The sequence below is a fragment of the Epargyreus clarus genome, unplaced genomic scaffold (genome assembly GCF_041222505.1).
Source record: "Epargyreus clarus isolate Ecla_fem2 unplaced genomic scaffold, WU_Ecla_fem_2.2 ptg000010l, whole genome shotgun sequence".
NCBI classification, from domain to species: Eukaryota; Metazoa; Arthropoda; class Insecta; order Lepidoptera; family Hesperiidae; genus Epargyreus; species Epargyreus clarus.
Genome location: NW_027332218.1, coordinates 4,203,027 through 4,219,336, shown reverse-complemented (window position 1 = coordinate 4,219,336; position 16,310 = coordinate 4,203,027). Strand labels below are relative to the sequence as shown.

Here is a 16,310-nt window from a genome sequence, read left to right as displayed (position 1 = left end):
TAGCGAATTGTGATTTAAATTGTAGGAACCAAAACTGACTGTTTATTTTTACGTTCTGCAAGAACAAGCATAAATATAAAATTGAGAGAGCTTATAAAACTGTATGTGGTTTAAAGTTTAAGAAATGTAGTTAGACATCTAAAGGTGGTTTTACTCATAAATGATCTTTAAGCGGAACTTTATTTTGTTTGCGGTTAGTTAAAATATCTTTATTGTCGTTGAAAATTACAGATTCTTCCCCGACAAGAGACATGCACCTATATTGGCTACTGCACCTATATTGAAAAATGTAAAAAGCCATTAACCGATTTTGTCGATGCTTACTAAATAATCCTCTGACGGTCTTGGGAGTATCATCTTTTCCCTCTAAAATATCAAGTAACCAATAAAATACCTATGTAATAAAATTGTGCAGTGCATTTCTCTTCGATAGAACCGTGCGGAGCTCTCGTCCAACTTATTGAAACTCGAGCTTTCTTATAAGAGGATATTTCAGTCAATAACGTAGGTAAAAGTCTCGTCTCAGAATACTCTTTTGACTCGTCTCGAATGCCTTAAAATTCGAATTTGAAAATACGATTCCGTACGACATTTTAGTAATGGAACATTCAGTTTTTACGTTTTTACAAAATTTACTGTTTTTGTATTTGTTTACGTATTTCCCATACATTTCCAATAAGTTCTGATACAATCTGCTAGGGGCGCTGATTAGAAATGTATGGGCAGAAACGTAAACAAATACCGAAACAGTCATATTTGTAAAACGTAAAAACTCATACTAAGTGTACTGACACGAAAGACAAATGAAAAGTTTTCTGTACCTGTTGGAAAAAAGAATGTTATAACAAGCTTTTACTCGTATCTAACTGGCCTTGGTTGTTATTTAGTATGTGCTGGTCAAATCTTGCAACTAGATTTTGAATCATTTAATCCCAACGGATTGCGCAGAAATTTTGCATACACATTTGTTTTGGATGACAATGATTAATTTTTAATGATGTCATTCTAAATCCATTATGGCAGACGCTCCAAGGCGGATTATTTTTATGCACCGGCATTATATGGGAATGAAATGAATGGGGTTTTTAAGAACAATACATGCAAGCGCATGTTTTAACGGTTAAATTACGATAAATTCAGTGAAAACTAACAATAAGTATAAAAAGTATAATAATTTGGAGGCCATTTGTAGTAGCGCTTAAAAACTGTTTCAAAGTCATAAACAATCGGCATTAAAGAAAATGGGACCTATTGGACCCTTGCGGAACTCCTGGCAATAATTTATGAGGGTTTAAGGTAAGTCCCTGAACAACAAACGAGCGATCTGGGGGTTAAGATATGCCATTTGTGTAATGTAGTGGTAAATCCTTATGAATTGAAGCTTATTGTTTGTTTACGAATAACTATTTAGTTCATTCCCAACTGTATATAAGTTACAAACAGATTTAGAGACAGAATTTGTTAAAGATTTTGTTTTTTTTTCAATTGACGGTTTTGCCCGTATGCCGTATATTATGTATTTGTTCTATAAAATACTAAATATAATTTCCATTCCATCTTTTATATCTTTTGGTGGGCCATCATGTAAAGTAGACATTGTAAAAAACTAAGTAAGGGATTAATTCTCAGTGGATATGGCCAGTAGTATGTCGTCAACCCTATAATATATATCATACATAATAACAGTAAGACCTGCGTCTAGCAAATATATATTTTTGTCAAATGCGAATTGGAAGGAATTATTAATGTTATACGATCACCAACATTCTAAACAATACACATTTCACAATATGCAACTAAAAAGTCTTCCATAGGCTTCTTTCTACCCACTTTTCTGCAGCTTCATGCACTATAATGTGCACGATCATTTTATCTTTATCATTCAGAACTACCTACTCATATTCCTTTTGCTTTTCTTAACAAGTTTCCTTTCATTAACTTTCGATATTGACTTAACCTTTACGGACTTAGATTTTCTTTAATTGGTGTTGCTTTCAGTTTGTTCAAGGTTCTCTATTTGTTTATAACTTGAAAACTAATGGAAAAGTTCTTTTGCTAACACAAACAAGAAATCTTTTTGTAACTTAAAAGAAACTGATATTTTATAGTTCATATGTTTATTTACATGAAGCTGGAATATTGAAAAAGATAGTAGAAACTTCTGTGTCAGTAAGACGTTACGGAGGTAGGTACTACCGTGAATGACATTTGGCGGTAGTGTGCTTCCGGAGTCGAATCACTGAGAGTTCTACCACCTTCAGATTAATACAAAAAGATTGTCAGATGGAAAGTTCACCGTTAGTCTAGCAATATTAGACAGTTGTTCTAAGCCCTCTTCATTCATGAAATGAAACACGTGCCCAGCGGTGGGATAAATATGGGATACTAATAATGAACTAAAAACGTGTAGTGAGGGATTTTTTTTTCATATATCACACATTTTAAGGGTTTAGGTCATACTACTACTACTAGACCCCATGGTAAACTTTGTCTTAAGCCCTCTTCATTCTGAAACGAAACACGTGCCCAGCTATGGGATAGATATGTGATAATACTAATAGTAAACCAAAAATTATGAAACGGGAAACTTTTTTCATAAATCACACATTTTCATCTCATATAATAAATTTATAACAAGCAGCGTTTTAATATTTTTGAAACAAAATTTGATTTTTAATACTACGAAACCGATTAAAAATTTGTAGTTGAGGAGAAACTTTCGAGCGCAAAACGGCTTCCATGCATAATAAAGAGTTTAATATTACTTGTATCTTTGTAAAAAAGGCTGTGTTCATCATGGATTGCTCGGAATATATTTTAATACAAAACAAAACATGATTTGATAATATGAAACTACATTATTTGTCACTTGTGTATTCTAAATCAGTGTTCCGCAAACTTTTTGTGTTCAAGGAACATCCAGGAAATCTAAAATTTTTTGGAGTTACACCACAAATTATAAAATTAGTTTTAAGTAATATTAATCAACATTTATTGAAACCAAAGAATTAGATGCACGAAACAAAACGCCTCGCTCGAGCGCTCGCGTGATTTGTGTAGGTATTTTTCTTACCCTTACTTCCTAAAATAATTTTATAAGTAACCTTATTTTTCCGGGGCACACCAACTAATGATCACGGTACACCAGTGTGCCACGATACACACTTTACGGAACACTGTTCTAAGGAATAAGTGGACATTTAGTTTTCTTAAAATTATGAAGTTAGAGTACATAATAATAAAGATATCTTTGACTCGTTCTGATACGACTACGGCGACACCACCGCCACATCTAGTTTTATAACAGTAGTGTTAAGCGCTGATGTTTTCTCATTTGAAGAGTACACCCTTCCTTTACTAGTTTAGTAAAGGAGACATACCTTTCAGGCGTTTCGGCTTAGTCCTCAGAGGTAGCGGCGCATCTGTAGCCGATTTCGGGTAATTATTAATCCTATCTGGGGTTGATTACAGATGTCCATCAGTGACAGTAGCCACTTACCATCAGGCGGACTGCTCGTCTGCTACTGCCATATTATAAAATAAGTAAAACGCCGTAAAAGTAACACTACACGACTTGGACACTACATGTCGTACCACAACTAATTGTCGTTGTATCAGCGAGATTTCGCTATTTATAGCATGCTACTAATTCCCAGAAGTGAGAAATGAAAAGAGTAGCTGATATGAGACATCATAAGTGTAACGTATTTATCTCTAAGTTGAAACAAAAAGTTATATCCCGAAGTACCCTATCACAAAAAATGCAAATCTTCCAAACTTGAGGACAGTTCCCTAACAGCATTTTCCTGTCGCTATGCCGTACCCTCTCCACTGCCCTCTTATTTCCATCCCTTAAAATATTAACGGGCTTACAATAAAGAAAAGATCAAAAGGTCCAACTTGTAACAAAAGGGCGTCGGGTAATTGTCGAAAAAGACAAACATGTTAAAACGTGGGGTTCGTGGTAACCACAGATATATTATCCTACTGACGTTATATCTATGGTGGTAACGCACTTGTTAAGCATGTAGTTACATACGAGCGACAGTTTCTGTCGCCGGTCGCTGATGGTCGCCGGTCGCTGACGATGGGTGGTGACAGTCGCTTGTATAAATATCGCTCTTAGATATTTTTTTATGATAGAATCAATTTACAACAAACTGTGTGTCTCTCCATAAAATCTCTCACTGTCTATATAGGTACCAATAAAATTGATTTAGCTTTTGCGAGATAGTACCAGTTACAGACAGAACGGCCGACCAAAAGCCTAATACTTTTTTTTCGACGGCTTGAAGAAGGTATATATGTATCTAGTATATAGTTAATGAAAGTATTGTTTTTATCTAGTTATATAAAGAGATAAGGGTTTATTATTTGCTACTTGGGTTTGGTATATCATAAAGTGATATTTAATAGTTTAAGTATAACCAAAATATGTTAATAAACAAAAATTCATAAATCGTTTTTTATTATATCTTTCATATGGTTCAATATTGCTTGAAATGAATTTCCATGGAAGGATTATATAAATCAAAGGGTTTATAAAAAGCGCACATGAAAAATGGGTATAAAATTAATAAAATCCATTCTGATTTCCCCGTTGACTTTAATTTATGAGTTGTAAGGATTCCCATAAATTGTGTATGGAAATCCAATAACGCCTGTTTTACCCTTCAGATTAATAACGGGTTAACAAATCATATCTTGAAAATATTGTGTATCATTTTTATTAAGGAATGTTGATTAGCAAGGTAAAATAATAAATTTAAATATTAAAATGTTAAGGTTTATTAAAATGTTAAAGGTAATGTACTTCGATTTTTTGGTAACATTTTGAAATTACTAAATTAATTTTTTTGGAAATAAATATTTTATTGAAAATTATGACAAACCACACTTAGGTATTTCACGTGAACTTTCAGAAACATCTTAAATTTCGTCCTTCAAACATTTACTATTCTTAGGTACTTTAATGAATTTCAAAAGTTCTCCAATATTCAATAAATTGCAAAAGTTCTTCAAGATTCGATGAGTTATACATACCTTTGAGAATATAACAAAGAATTTTTACGATATAGTTCTTCTTCATTAAAGAAGCTATAGTACATTTTTAATATGCACATTGCTCGTGACTAAAAATGAATAAATAGATTTAAATCCATGTCAATAAATTATAAACTCCCAATTAATAAACTGCCAGTTATAGCTTAGTGTTTGCTACACGGCCCCTCAATCGCATGGTTCCAGGTTCAGATCCCAGACGTACCTCTCATTTATCAAAGTTACACGCGTGTTAGATGTATTATTCCCTACTTAACAGCGAAGGAAATATCGTGACAAAATCTAAACACCTTCAAAGTTTTTAAAAAAAAATGCCAAAATCTTTAGCACTCTCTGTAATGAAAGTAGTGCCAAGCAATAGTACAGTTATAGATTGAAGACGCCTAATGACCCGTCGTAGATCGTGGTTAATGTGATTCTTGGATAACGTCGCTCTTATACGAATAATGTAATCGAGGTTTTATATTGAAAATACGTGATTTTACGTGATATTGGAAAATGCGAATGAAAATGAGGAAAAATTGAAGATCACACCATCCGTCGACGAGTTGGAGAAGATTGGATTTGAATGAGTGTTTTCATATAATTTTTGGATTAAATCGCTCATTTTACGACGATCCAAGGAACTTATTATGTGGGGGAAGCGAATTCTTTAATAATATTACAGAATAGGATTATAAAAAATATTTGTAGTAAGTATATTAGTGTGGGTAACACAAGTCTAGTTAAAAACAGTTTAGCCGTTGTCTAGACCATCCGATATATACAAAGATTACAGAAGGACAGAAAATCTCCTGTTTTTTATTATATTGAGGTGGTATTCGAGCATGCAGTCCACCTGATGGTAAGTAGTTACTACCGCCAAGGATATACAGCAGTTGATACCTAAGCAGTTTGAAGGATGTGGAGAAACACACAAGGCGTTTCAACTGAATCCTTAAGAATGGCAACGCATCTGTGACTCAGGTAGGATTCTAATCCAATCCGTGGTTGATAAGAGATCTCCATGGGCGGCAGTTGCCACTTACCATCAAGTGAACTGCATGCTCGTCTGCTACTTCTATTTTATAAAATAAAAAAGCAATATTGATTTATTATATGTCAATTTTAATAAAACAGCATAAAAACCCAGTAAACAATAAGAAAGATAAGATATATACCTATCGGCAAATATGTGAGACTCGTGTCTGTATCATGTTAAGAAAATCGGCACTTGAGCGTCGCAATCTAATAGATTAGTCACATTGCCCACACAGATAACAAATGTACAGAGAATATTCATATACAATATAGTCTTCTCTGGTCCACTTTATTTAAATAATGATTTTAATTAAAGAGACAAAGTAGGCCGTAAGGAACTCATAATAAGGGATTGAATCGATTCGAATCGTAGTTTGATAAATTTATTCACAAAAAAATAAAGGCCTAAAGAGTCGATTCTCCAAAAATAGATCTTCGGTCTATTCGGGGGCGAAACTAGCGAAAAAAACCATTACTGGAATCGATTAAAATAATCGACTCGATCGAACGATCAGGCGAAAAGACTAAAAAATCGATTATTCGATTAATCGATCTTAGGTCGCCATCGCTGCCTTAATATTTAAATGTTTATTAAAATATTTTGAATGTATAGTAGCGATGTACGGCTGTTATATAAAGGTGTAGGAAAAGTATTACATTAGCCCATCTGATGGTAAATGGTTACTGTCGCCTATGGATACTCGTCTCGGAAAAGTCTGTCTCCCTTACCACACCCTTCAAAACGGAACACAGGAGCGCCTAACACTGCTGTTATTAGGTAGAAATAGGTGTGGCGGTGGTGCCGCCGGACTCGAACCACAAAGGGTTCTACCACCTTCAAATCTATTTATATATCTATAAAGTAGCTACCGGCATCCATACATTTTCACCAAAACAGAGAAATTTTACGCTATAAACTTGCGCTGACGAACCATACTGGCTTTATCATCTTTCGTGTAAGTGTCTCTTACCACACTCTTCAAACCAGACAATACCTCTGTTATTAAACTGAAATTACTCTATTATAGTTTTGTACTCGCTTCTAAATTATCTTCTAAAATTGGAAAGATACCTGCATACCTCAGAGATCTTAATAAAAATGTTCTCAAAGGTATGTGAATTCTACCAATACGCGCTTGACTTTCATTAACAAACGTTAATGAAAGGGTTAATCCCCACATAAATTATAATTCCAGTACATTTGCCTCTATTTCTTAGTATTCGCTTAGTACTATTCGCTTGAGTGTTTTTATCCTTATCGTCGCTATGCGGGCCAGTAGGCAACACTTGATCGATAAGGCGTTCGGTTAAAAATAGTTTTATCTGGACATTCGAAGGAAATCAACTTGTATGGAACTGAAAGTGTATTCTAATGATACCATCTATTCGAGAACCGATTTTGTTCTTCAATAAGACCGACCCAAATAGTCATAGTAAGGAATTTTGTATATGAAATTCTCGCGTCACAATGTTAGTTACCGTATTTCTCCGAAACAGCTTTTCCGATTTTCACCAAATTTTATATGCATATTAAGTAGGTCTGAGAATCGGCTACTATCTATTTTTCATACCCCTAAGTGATAAGAGTTGTTCACCCTTAACATTTTTTTTATTTATACGGCAACACAACGTTTGCCGGGTCAGCCAGTTTTATATAAATTTAAATTTGTGTACCTAACTAAAGTGATAGTCAATAGCAAAGTTTCAGCCAATAGGTTGAATCTCGGCCTGTCTATCGGGGGGTAGGAGGTTCGAATTCCAAATATCAAACTCTGTCTTTTCAAAGTTGATGTTTATTAGAAATTAAGCTTTAAGTTGTGAAGGCAAAAGACGCGTCTACATGTCTCAGAGGACTTTAAAAAAATCTCAAAAGTACATATTTAAATCCAAAATCTTACTATAGATAATCGATCTATAAACTATCGATATTCGACTCTCAATCCTCAGCACTGTGTGACAGCTCCGAAATCCGAGTCCAAAATGGCATATATTTTTTTCTCATATAGTGAAATGAATAAGCGGGGATGAATAGTAGCACGTATCACTGTTATATAAATATTTTTCCTGCGGCGATGTATCCTGAATCCTTCACTGCACATTATATTGAAAACAGCGCCTCTGGGTTTCGCCCAAAAAAATACGATTCTGGTCCCTTGTGATACAAAAGGCTGATTCTTTATGGACAAAACTGCTGACAGGGTTATTGATAAAGTGTTATGCTTGTTATTATGTATTTTATCTCAGTATTGCTTGTATTTGAAGGTGGTAGAAGCCTTTGTGGTTCGGCTACGGCGGCACCACTGCCACACCTATTTCTGCCTCATAACAGCAGTGTTAACGCTGCTGTGTTCTGGTTTGAAGGGCGTGGTAAGGTAAGACATACTTTTCTGAAGCGTTCCATCTTAGTCCTCAGAGGTAATGGCGCATCTTTGGCTGACCTCAGGTAGCAATATCTAATCCTATCTGGGGTTAGAGATGTCCTTGGGCGGCAGTAGCCACTTACCATCAGGCAGACTGTATGGTCGTCTGATACTCCATATTATAAAAAAGAAATCACGCAACATAATATTATTCCAATAAATCCTTATTTTACTTATCTTGAACAAAGCCGGTATTTTGAATGAAAGTAATATGATTTTTATAATGATCTAATTAAAATATTAGATGGGAGATTATAGGGACAGATAAGATATAGAAGATTAAATCGCGAAGTGTGAGTCAGGCTACGTAAAACAAAGGTTCCGTAATCGAACTGAAAATAGATATATCACTCTACGTCAGTAGGATAATATATCTTCTTTTTTTTTGTTTACGAGGGGGAAACCTTCAAAAGGTACCCTATGCCGTGAGTGCGGCACGGGGTTATGTGGGATTCTTACCGCGCTAAAACCCTCCCGGTGGCCGTCCTCGTCGCTGCGTAGAGGACTCCGGGATCTCCAGAGGAACGCAACCGGAGTCCTCTAAGCGCGTTGCCCCATCGGGCTGCGCCCAGGTAAGTGTGACGCTCGCCACACCGTCTGGTGTGCACAACGGTATGCGACCACACATACCGCCGTCCTTCCCGGGGTCGCTGTCCGGGCGGTTCGAGCTCCCACTCTTGCCATCCGCAACCCCGGAACCCCCTTTTAGTCGCCGCTTACCACAGGCAGGGGATACCGTAGCCCTATTCTGGTCCCGGAACTACAGGGACCAGGATAATATATCTAGAACTGAACATTCATTTCATTGACAGAAAAATGATTTTCTTAGTTTGTTAAGAAATATAAACATTGTAGTCCAAGAAAACTGTGAAATTTATAATCTGAACAAACGAAAAGGTGGAGACTGGTAGATATAGAAATTATAATCATTACGTTTTTCTCATTTGGTAACGATACCCTAAAGGACAACGTTACTTTTAAAATATTAATAAGTAACACTAACATTTCAATATTTAAATTAAATTTTCATAGATACCTACTCTAAAGTAAATATTTTCATCACACTCCATTACGTTCCGTTTCGTTCTATTCTGTTATATTTCGCATTATTCCATCCCGTTCCGTCCCTTTTAATTTAATTTACATTCCTGTTATATCAAACAATATTAATTACGTTTAGTAACATTTTATAAAGGGTGCCTTTGTCTTGGCGAAAATTCAAGGTTTTTGAGGGAACCGCTTGCATTTATGGAAGCAACAAAGCTGAAATAACTGTTTGGAATCTGCTCGGAATTCCTTTATGGAAAATAACCTCTTGTACCCACAGGATCGGGATAAAGAGTGATTCATGTTTAAATTGAAGTAAATTTTAAGAACTTCCATATTATTACTTAAACTCATTATAGTGCTGTTGTGTTTTTGTTTGAAGTGTGTAATACTTATAAGAAACAAGCTTTTGCCCGCGGCATCGCTCGCGTTACGAAGTAATATTTTCATCCCCTATTTTATACCCTTGGGGGTAGAATTGATCAAAATCCTTTCTTAGCGGATGCCTACGTCATAACATCTACCTGCATGCCAAATTTCAGCCCGATCCGTCCATTGGTTTGGGCTGTGCGTTGATAGATCACTATGTCAGCCAGTCACATTTGAGTTATGTATTAGAATTTAGTCCTTAGGGGTGTAAACATAATGTTGGATTCTGACAGGTTTATAATCTTACATGTGGTTAATAGAACATGTCTAGGTTGCAGTGACTACTTACCACCATCTATATTAATTTCTCTTCAATCTTCGGTAGGAGAAAATCGGATAGATTGTTTATCGATATCGGACGTAAGGGTATTCTTTTAAAACATGAATCATTTTAGATTAAATGTCTTTTGCTTTTGATTTGGACTTTAATAGCGTATTTTGAAATAAGTTTAAAGTAAATTTTGTCATCGATTCAAATAGTTTAAAATATAATGAGTAAAGTCTAGTAGGCTGCGTTTAACGTTTACTATCACCGTAAAAGCCTTATGATGTTCCAAGTATCCTGTGTACATGTTTATGGACTAGACGACGAATTGGGAATAATAATTCATATACGAAGAAATGCCCAGTCTCGGGACTACGCGTGAATACACCTACTCAGGAAGGTAGGAAAATATTGGTTAAGTACGAGTCGGTTTTACGGAGATTTAAATGGGAGGATTAAAATCGTTAATGTATGTAACCACAAACCACCTGAAATCGTTTCAGGTGGTTTGTGGTTGATTTTAAGCCGTCATTTAGCGTAAGATGGACTTTTTATAATATAAAAGGGGCAAATGAGCTTACTTTTCCGAGGCATCCCACAAGTCCTCAGGGTTAGCGGCGCATCTGTGGCCGACCTCAGGTAGTAATCCTATCTAGGGTTGATTGCAGATGTCCCTGGACGGTGGTAGCCACTAACCGTCAGGTGGAATGCATGCTCGTCTGCTCCAACTATATAATAATAAAAATAATGTGAGCCGTCATGGGACGCCTGGCAGATGTGAAACATCGACATTATTTTGTAAAAGTAATATGCAGAAAAGAACATATTGTGATAGGAACTAAATATGTCATAATGATAAAATAAAATATTACGATTTTTTTCCAGATAACGATGACTATTTATTGAATAAACATTTATTTTCATTAAATACAAAAATTTACGAATTTATTTCAAATCGTGACTACTAGTAAACAACACTGTACACTACGGAGTATACACTATAGGTATTCGAGCTCAGTGTAGCGAGAAAGATGGCTTAACGCCAGATCGAGTGGGAGAGAATCGCACAGTCGATTGCGCATGGCGACGCGTCGCCACACCGTACACACTACTGCATATAGATTGTATATATATATACCATCGTATAGCGTGGCGCCACGGCATGCGTCGCCACTCCAGAAATCGGTTTTACGTGCGGCAATAGATGTTTCACATCAAAAAAATACCACCTCCAAAAATATAGTTGGAAAAATACAAACAATACGATAATGTAGGTACATGTTATTGGGAATGACGTTCCCTTCGCGTTTATCCGATAAGTTGTGATAAGATTGATAATGCTCTCCAATCTCAAGATGGATTCGATGGGTTGAAGACCTGCGATATACTTTAACCTGAATATATTTTTATACTTCGGTCTTTGTACGCTTTGAAAGGGTGGAATAACAAAATAAAAATTCAAAATATGATAAAAGTATTTTATTCTCTCTCAAATTTATTATCTTGTTCCTAATACTGGCAGTGTTCCATCATTAAGAATTGTCTGTCACTAATTGTTTTATCAACTAGAAAGAATAGGGCACGTCTTACAATTAATAAGATTTTAGCCAAGTCAAGTGCAAGGTTAAGGCGAATTAGACCTCACGCGTCTCTGAAAACATTGTGAAAATTAAATAATTTATTGGATTACGATATAAAGAATACCATACGATGCTGTTTCAATGTAAAGCGAGTTATAAATGACTTCCAGTATGCAAATAGTTTGGAAAAATCTTAAATGCGTATTTGGTATTCAAACCCAGAAAATGGGTCTGCTTATTTTATAACTAAACACTTAAACATTATCTTTGCAAGCATTAAATACTTGATTTAATAGTCTTAATGGTAGATATGACGGAGCACGTTACTCTATTAATAATCGTTGTATCTCTAAAGCTCATGTTAGGGCGCTATCACACAAGCGACAGTTTATGTGGCAAGGACGATCGATAATCGGCAGCGACCAACATCTTGCTAGATTATTGCCGCTAGTTGTAGGAGCCGTTGGCGATCACCCATAATTACCATCCAGTCATATCAATGTTTTTTGGTCGGTTGTCGAGGACGGCTGCATCGTACGCCTGCAAGCGAGCCGACATATTTTTAATCCAATTGCGAAGGGAAATGTTCTCAATGTTCTCATTCTTTCGCACACCCTGCCAGCCCAAACGCTTGGCCACAGCCTGTATTCGTTATGTGCCTTGACGGATTTTAACGTATAGATGTCGCTGTACTTATCTAATTTGTGGGAGTTTCATGGATTATACCTACTTTTAAGCAGTCGGTTTTTTTTTTTATAAAATTCTGTAGTTAGGTGAGTGATTGCGACATCGATCTATTTTTATAAATGTAAATGTACTCCCCAGATTTTTTGTTCGCATTTGCGATTAATTAGTTACTATCGCCAATAAACGCTCTCAATAGGCAAAAATCGGAATGAACTGTCGCTCGTGTGTTACCTTCCTTAAATCATTCATTTCTCCATATGATGTAAATTATTCACGCGTACTCGGAAACTAGGCAGCTCTTCCGTAACGCGATGCTGTGTGACATATCACGTCGTATGAAATCGTATTCGGTCGTAATCTTCTGAGATTGAACGTACTTAAGTAAAACTGTAGCTTTCGCTTTCGAGCTTACTAGGTTTTAAGGTAAGTCGAGTGTGTTTGCCATACAACTTTATAATCATATAAAGTTCAACCTTGAAATAGTACAATCTTGAAATACAACTTCAACTTCAATCACTTCAATCTTGAAATAGTATCAGCATGTAGTCCATCTGATGGTGAGTTCTTTGCAGCCCATGAACATCTGAAATCAATTACATTTAGAACGGATTCTACCTGAAGCCTCATTACTACCTTTTGTTTTTGTTTTCGAGGGGGAAACTTTCGAATGGTACCCGTTGCCGTGGGAGCGACACAGAGTATGTGGGATTCTTACCGCACTAAAACCCCCCGAGGCCGTCCTCGGCGCTGCGTAAAGGTCTCCGGGATCTCCAGAGGACGACGGTATGCGAACACACATACCGCCGTCCTTCCCGGGGTCGCTGGCCGGGCGGTTTGAGGTCCCACTCTTGCTGCCCGCAACCCCGGAAGTCCCTTTTAGTCGCCTCTTACGACAGGCAGGGGATACCGTAGCCCTATTCTGGTCCCGGAACTACAGGGACAAAATGTGGTCAAGATTAGTGCCCTTAACCATTTATGTGTTCCATCCTTGTCAAGGGGGTTTAACCGTCTCTCCTTTCAATTGACACGGCCTCATTACTACCTTATTTATATAATTGATAAGATCAGATTCCAACGTGGGGTTGGCCCCAGGTGCGTTGCTACCTCTGACGACTAAGTTGGAACTCCTCGGACAAGTATGACTCTCTCTTACTACACCCTTCAATCCAGCACAGGCAGCCCTTAATATACTACTACTTTTATATGCACAAATAGGTGTAGCGGTGACGGAGACGAACCACAAAGCGTCCAGCTGTTGCAGTCAAACTACATTTAAATCCGTCAATAACAAAACATGAAGGTAGAAACAAAACTAAATTAAGGACAGTACCCTTAGTATGAGATTTTACGTTTCTACAAAAATGTCTGTTCCCATACATTTCCAATCAGTTCTGATACAGTCCGCTGGGGGCGCTGATTGGTAAAATACGCAAACAAATACAAAAAACAGTAATTTTTGTAGAAACGTAAAAACTCATACAAAGGGTACAGTTGAATATTTAAAGGTTAAAATTGTTTGGCACCAGTTTTAGAACGCACGTTTCAGCTATTTGAATAGAAATATTATGACGGTAGTAAACATAGAGAATAATAAACAGACAGACTGAATTACTGCGTCTATTTCATTTGAACTGTGTTATAATATTTGTGAGTACAGAAATCTTTTGTGTATGTTTTTTCATAATATAGGAGTAGTACGAGCCCATGCGTCCCTGTAGTTTCGGGACTAGAATAGGGCTACGGTATCCCCTGTCTGTCGTAAGAGGCGACTAAAAGGGGGCTTCCGGGGTTGCGGGCGGCAAGAGTGGGAGCTCGAACCGCCCGGCCAGCGGCCCCGTGAAGGACGACGGTATGTGTGGTTGCATACCGTTGTACACACCAGATGGTGTGGCGAGCGTCAAGCTCACCTGGACGGAGCCCGACGGGGCAACGCGCTAAGAGGACTCCGGTTGCGTTCCTTTGGAGATCCCGGAGCCCTCTACGCAGCGCAGAGGATGGCCACCGGGGGGGTTTTAGTGCGGTAAAAATCCCACATAACCCGGCGTCGCTCCCACGTTGTCGGGTACCTTTTGAAGGTTTCCCCCTCGATAACAAAAAAAAAAAAGAAAAAAGTACGAGCCATGTAGTCCACCTGACGGTAAGTGACTGCCGCCCATGGACATCTATAATCAACCCCAGATAAGATTATATTCCTACCTCAGGTCGGCCACAGATGCACCGCTATCTCTGAGGACTAAGCTGGAATGCCTCGGAAAAATATGTCTCCGTTAAAAAATTGTCAACATTTATCAAAATTATGTCAATGAAAAATACTAAGGGTGGGTTGCATCATGTAACTTTAACATTTACAGAAGCCTAACCAACCGTCAAATCTATGATTAAAAAAATAATTCGTTGCCCCATTTTAGTTTAGATTGAAATGACGTCATAACTAATACTTAACTTTAACTGGTCGAATTCGATTACTTTTTTTTACTGTATTTGTCAACTTCCCTATCTGTCAATTTTGACTAAAATTGCGATGACAGCGACACAAATGACGTTAATGACAAATCAATTGGTGCAATCCATAGATATATTATCCTACAGACGTAGGGTAGATTGGCAATATGAAACGTCAAGCGAGACTAAAAACTGATTGTTTATGTGTGTGTGAAATGCCAAAGTGTGCATCGCTAGTGCTACTGCTAATAATGTATCGATATCGATTAAATAAAGATATCAATAACAAATTTGTTTATTAGTTTGTTCAGTCAGTGACTTAAAGAGGATACAATCGCTAAAGATTAATTATACTGGTGAAGACCGCCAATAAATAAAATAAATAAAAACAACAATGTGCGCATATATTATGTAGCTATGAAACAAATTACAGTAGTTACTTGCTACCTGTATAATAAATTGATGCAGTTTATGGAGTTTTCATACCTTTTGGCAGGTGTAAGGGGGTTAAAAAACTATGAACGTTACTCATAATATTTTTGAACTTTTTGTTCAATCATATTAAAATATAGCCTATAGCACTTCTGAATAGTGTAACTTTCTGACTGTGAAAGAATTTTCATGATCGGTTCAGTATTTCCGAAAATTAGCCCTAACAAACAAAAAAAAAATACAAACTTAGGTAAGGTCGTATAAGATTTTATATAAGTTGCACGCAACCTATTTAAACTATATACTTAGAAATATTATTGAATTAGAAATATCGATAATTTTTTATCGATATTGTCAATAAGCAACACCAAAAATTTGATAAGAAATAGCAACTATTCACGTATTTATTAATTTTTTATGTGTATTTCTGTGCATTTCTAGTGTTTATGTGATAAAATTCGAAGATTTTTCCTATCTTTGGGTATATAACACTTTCGTAATAAGTGTAAAATATTGCATTTAAACAGCTAAACAATTAATGTAGTACTTACATGTTAAATGAGTATTTTTGTGGGTTTTCTTTCTTGGATGTGTTACATCCAGGTACAGCACACGTAACTATGGCCAAACATTCTTACTAAGCACTGTTTTAACTATTTTTGATTAGAAATCTTTAAAAATAAGCGAGTTTATTTTTACGGTAATAAACGTCAGGCTGATACAGGCTGATAGCCTATACGTGAATGGTCTCGCCTGTCTATCTCGCTCTAACACACACATATACTATGCTCTGACTCTTTCGGATTGCCAATCTATTAGTATAATATATCTATGGGTGCAATACAGAATTCTTACATTCCATCGCTACCGTCAAAGTTACTGTTATAAATATTTAACTTTAACGCAAGCTTTAACCGGGCTTTCGAT

General features: G+C 36.5%; 1 protein-coding gene and 1 non-coding gene across 2 annotated transcripts in view; one reads left to right on the top strand and one right to left on the bottom strand.

Moving 5' to 3' along the window:
- LOC140745629 (uncharacterized) overlaps positions 1 to 16,310 on the top strand; it is a 125,734-nt gene that overhangs the window by 17,265 nt on the left and 92,159 nt on the right. The window lies entirely within an intron of this gene.
- LOC140745668 (U6atac minor spliceosomal RNA) lies at positions 13,448 to 13,537 on the bottom strand. The gene has a single exon (XR_012102690.1). It is a non-coding gene; the product is annotated as a U6atac minor spliceosomal RNA (small nuclear RNA).